Source organism: Diabrotica undecimpunctata, chromosome 11, assembly GCF_040954645.1.
Source record: "Diabrotica undecimpunctata isolate CICGRU chromosome 11, icDiaUnde3, whole genome shotgun sequence".
NCBI classification, from domain to species: domain Eukaryota; kingdom Metazoa; phylum Arthropoda; class Insecta; order Coleoptera; family Chrysomelidae; genus Diabrotica; species Diabrotica undecimpunctata.
In genome coordinates this window covers 28,042,272-28,047,649 of record NC_092813.1, presented here as the reverse complement: position 1 = coordinate 28,047,649, position 5,378 = coordinate 28,042,272, and positions in this window count along the sequence as shown.

The following is a 5,378-nucleotide window of genomic DNA, read 5'->3' as shown; positions in this document are numbered from 1 at the left end:
TTTATTAAAAATTTTCTAGAAATACGAACTTTTCGAGTTAGAACTAATGGATTTACATCTTCCTGACGAGTACTTCAAAACGGCACTCCACAAGGATCTACTCTAAATCCTACTATCTTTCTAATTGCAATAAATAGTATTATATACTAAGTGACATAGAAATCCGAACACCCAGTTTAAATGATTTTATTTCAATAAAATTTGGTGTAATTTATTTATCTTACTAAAAAAAAAAAAAAGGTTTTTTCACCTGTTTTTTTTTTCAAGTAAACTTTTTAAGTTAAAGTTTTTAGCCTTATCAGCTGGAGATTCCGGTTTTTATACTTTTTGTTTTTAAATTCACTAAAAATCTAAAAATGAATATTTCAGCCGCAGTAAAGATCCAAATTTGGCGGATTGTGGTTCTTGACATTCTTTACGATTGGTTACGATGCCTAGAATACGGAGACCTGTACGATTTCGTCAACTTATTGAGTTTGATAGGGGCCGTATAATGGGACTTCGGGAAGCTAGACTTTCTTTTCGGGAAGTTGCAGTTAGAGTGCAAAGAAGTGTAGATACCGTGGTTAGATGTTGTCAAGCATGGCTTCAAAAAGGCTGTACGCAAAGAGCAAGAGGCACTGGACGCCGCCGTAGAACAACAGACCGTGAAGATCGCCGCCTAAGATTATTGGCCTTAAGAGACCGTTTTTCCACTACCAGTTCCATTGCAAATTAATGGTTTGCAGAACACGAAAGACCTATTGGCATGCGAAGTGTGTACCGACGAATGAGAAGTTTTGGCCTGGTTTCATACCGACCACACTGGGTCCTCCCTTTAACTCCAGAATACCGCCGTAATCGCCTTCAGTGGTGCAGAGAACGGTCACCCTGGAATCAGGAATAGAACAGTTTTGTCTTTAGTGAAGAGTTTCGATTTTGTTTAGCCATGCACGATGGTCGAGCGAGGGTTAGAAGATGACGTGGTGAAAGGAGGAATCCACAGTTTTTTGTTGAAAGACATGTTCATCACACTGTTGAAGTTATGGTTTGGGGTGCTATAGCTTATGGTTCCAGGTCACCTTTAATCTTCATCAGAGGTAACATGAACGCGCAGCGTTATATCCAAAAAGTTCTAAAACCTCACTTTTTACCCTATCTTGACACCCTGGCAAATCCAACTTTCCAACAAGATAATGCCCGACCACATGTTGCAAGAGTCACAATAGACTTCTTTCAACATAATGATGTCACATTGTTAGCATGGCCACCAAGATCTCCCGACTTATCCCCAATTGAGCACGTGTGGGATATCATGGGTAGGAGATTGTTCAATTTGCAACGTCGTCCTCAGACTCTACAAGTACTTCGAGAGGAGTTGGTGGTTGCCTGGAATGAGATACCACAAGAGGACATTGACCACTGATCAGAAGCAGGCCTAGGCGCGTTAGAGAATGCGTAACACATCGGGGTGCATCCACACATTATTAAAGGTAAAAGGGCTTTAGAGCAATGCAATCATTTTGAAATTTGAATCATTTACTTATTATGCTTCATTTAGTACTTATACAAAATTTTATTAAAATAAAATCATTTAAACTGGGTGTTCGGATTTCTCTGTCACTTAGTATACATCAAATAAAATTACCTGTATTTGCTAGCCTATAAGCAGATGACTTAGTCATTTATCTAAACACAAACAATGTAACTCTGGGAACAAATATACTGCAAACTACCCTACACACAATTGAAAGCTGGTCGCAAAACACGTGTTTTATATTCTCTAGTGAAAAGACACGTTATTTAATTTTTGGTAGAAGAAAAAATTATCCTAATGTTCAATTAACACTAAATGGAGTTGTCCTGTAACACGCAGAAGAAATAAATTTCTTAAGAGATTCTTTTGAACGTAACTTAAACTGGGAAAGCCACATAAACAATCTGCAATGTTCTTGCCAATCCAGAACTAATCTACTAAAAATGCTATAAAATACCTCTTGGGGGGAAGATACAACAACCTTACTTACTCTATACAGATCACTAATACGAAGTAAACTAGACTAAGGCTGTTTATGCTAGGATACTGCTAACAAAACATCTTTAAAAAAACTTGACTACATTCAAATTATATGCTTGAGATTAGTTTTAGGTGCTACAAGAACTACACCAGTAAGTAGCTTACAAGATCTGGCTAATGAACTGCCCTTAAGCCAATGAAGGCAACTCCTATCACTAAATTACGTTGACAGAATATCAGCAAACAAAAGCAACGTAACCTACTCAACATTACTTTGCAGAACAAATATATCGTCCGATCTTTACAGAAACATTGCAATAAAAAAAACTACAATTTCCTGAGCGAATAAAACGTATTGGTGTTAATTTAGAACAGTTCAGTCTCACTATGCCTATTCATGTAAATTTTTTCCCTGGATAATTAAATTTCCAAACATAGACACGTCTCTAAAAGAACTGCCGAAACATTCCACACATCCTTTTCTTATACAGCAAGCTTATAAAAATGTAATATCCAAATAACCAATAACCCATCAAATCTTCACTGATGCTTCCAAATGTGATGAAAGACATGCTGCAGCCTACATCCACGAAAACGTCAAGTCTACCGTACGAATCACAACAAATTGTTGTATATATACCGGAGAACTTACGGCAATTCACCAGGCCATGAAAAAATGTGGTTTTATCAATGAAAGCAAATTTGTTATCATCACCGATTCAATAAGCGCATTACTTGGAATAACACAGCTATATACAACTCACGCCATACATCTTAAAATCAAAGAAGTTATCTTATCTACAGACAACAAAAAGATATTTCCTTCATCTGGGTACCTTCCCATATGGAAATAATTGGTAATGAGGAAGTGGACTCTCTGGCAAGTAATGCAACAACCGACCAAAGTATTGCAATTATAAATCGAATGCCTTGGACTGATCACAAAGTAAATATCAAAGCCCACATATACAGAGCATGGTAAACTACTTGGGATCACTCTGCCAACAAACTCAAGGAATGTCTAAGACAAGTAGGAACCAAACTGGTTTTACCAAGTAATAGAAAAGACCAAGTCATCATCAACCTACTCCGAATAGGACATACTTCCTTACCGACAAGCATATCTTCAACCAGGAGGTTGCTCCGATAGGTACCAAGTGCAACACTCGGTTGTCAGTGAAACATTTAATTGTGTATCCAGTGTACCAGAACAAAAGAATCGCGTGACAATTTAAAAAATGTACTAACGCCAAACTTACAGTCTTTATTAAGTTATCTTAAAATGATTAAACTATATGTCAGATTGTAAAAAAAAATAATTTTCTTTTATCTAACAATATTTATCTTACTGTTTGTGTATGTCTCCCCCATATAAAAAAAAACTCTAAAATACTCTAAAACTAAAATTGAAACTATAAAATGAGTAAATAAAATGAATATTGTGCAGCAACATATTCTGAAAACTGATTTTGAGAATTAACTAAAAGAAAAACTTAGCTCAAACTGATGAAAAAAAAAATAAAATTGCTTCAAAAATACTGTTTTGGATCAGATTTTAAATATATTGGCGACAGTACTACAAATAGTTATAAAAAAATTGGAACAGGTTTAAAATAATACCCACAATTTAACAATTAGAGCTACAACTATATTCATTAACCGTTGTTGCACTATCTAAACTACTTGCTATGGAGGAACCCAACCAAATACATGATTGGATTGCCACCTACATGCAACACTGCTCTAACTCGGTTCCATATCTATTCATGTTGCCATATTTGTAGCCAAAAGAGACCAATGCAATTGATTTTTATTTCGTGGTGGATAAATAAACCAATAAATGTTGCAATTTTTCCGACAATTTTCTGGCAAAGGGAGATGACGCAACTGTAGTTGAAATAGGTTAAGACACGAAATAGAAATCAGTTTTCAGGAAGAAGAAATAGCCATAAATTCACACAAAAATAAAAAGTCACCAGGACCAGGCGGAATAACCAACGAACTTCTAAATTACAGCTGAACACCATATAAACATAGTGTTGTAAGTTTCTCACGCCAATAAGAAAATAATTTCAGAATATGTTGTGCACAAATTAACTATTAAAGCTATGGTGACAAATAATCCTTGATTTGCGATATGTGAAGTGCTTTTTACAAGGCATGCAAAAGCAACCGGATTATATACGAGATTACACTGCTTAGCTTATAGAAAAAAATTGGAAATTGGAGTAGAATTTCTGTCTGCAACGAATTTTTCTTTAGTTTAAATGCTGCACGCAGGAACCAACACATTCTAAAAATTGATCTCAAGAAATAACTAATAATAACTAAACTTCAAAAGTACTGTTTTGGATCCATAGCACAATTTTCCGGGTCAAAGAAAAAAAAAATTTAAATATTTGTTCATTACTTAAAATTTTCCACAAAAGAAGTACTTAACATATAGCCCAGTTTGGTTAAAAAAAAATTTTAAGATATAGGTGGGGGTTACTAGATGACGAATAGATAAAAAGGTACTCGTATTTTTACCTTTTATTTTTTTTTAAGGAATGTCCTATAAATGTCAAACGCATGAACCATAAAGAAGAATGCCGTACAAATAATAGGATATGCGGATGATATAACCATATTAACAACATAACAGGGCATTGAAGAAAGTCTTCCAAGAAATATAAAACGAAGCCTAACTGAAAGGACTGGAAATAAGTGAAAATGAAACAAAATATATAAACCTAAGCAAGAAAAAAAAAAGACACAAATGACAAGACTGACAATAGACACACACTATTTCGAAGAGGTTGAAACGGTCAAATATTTGGGAGTACTAGAACAAAAGAAATTAAAGTGTCTAGAATAAAAAAAGTAAACTGTGTAAAGAATAAAGATATGAAAAGTAGAATTCAAGCGGGAAATACAGAGTCTTATAAAAATAAAAAAATATTTAGAGATGAGAAGATAAACCAAAACATAAAAATGAAAATCTCCAAAATGACCACACGACCAAAAGCGGTATGTGCTGCAAAGACATTTACTATAACTGCAAACGAAGAAGGTCAACTGAAAATTTTTAAGTAGAAGATTATGAGAAAAATACTAGGACCGAAGAGTGAAAGCGAAGAGGATGCAAGACAATGGATTAATCACGAAATACAAGAATGAATGAGTCAAGAAAATATAGAATAATAAAAGCACAGAAAACTAGATGGTATAGACACATAATGAGAAGAGCGAAGATCAATCTGATAAGAGATATAATGGATTGGATGCCACTAGGTAAAAAAACCAAAGACAGACCTAAACTGAGATGAAAGACTGGAAGAAGACTTATCATTAAAGTAGGGAGACCCCCTGTTAATAGACTTATTTAAGCTAGCACTAAAAA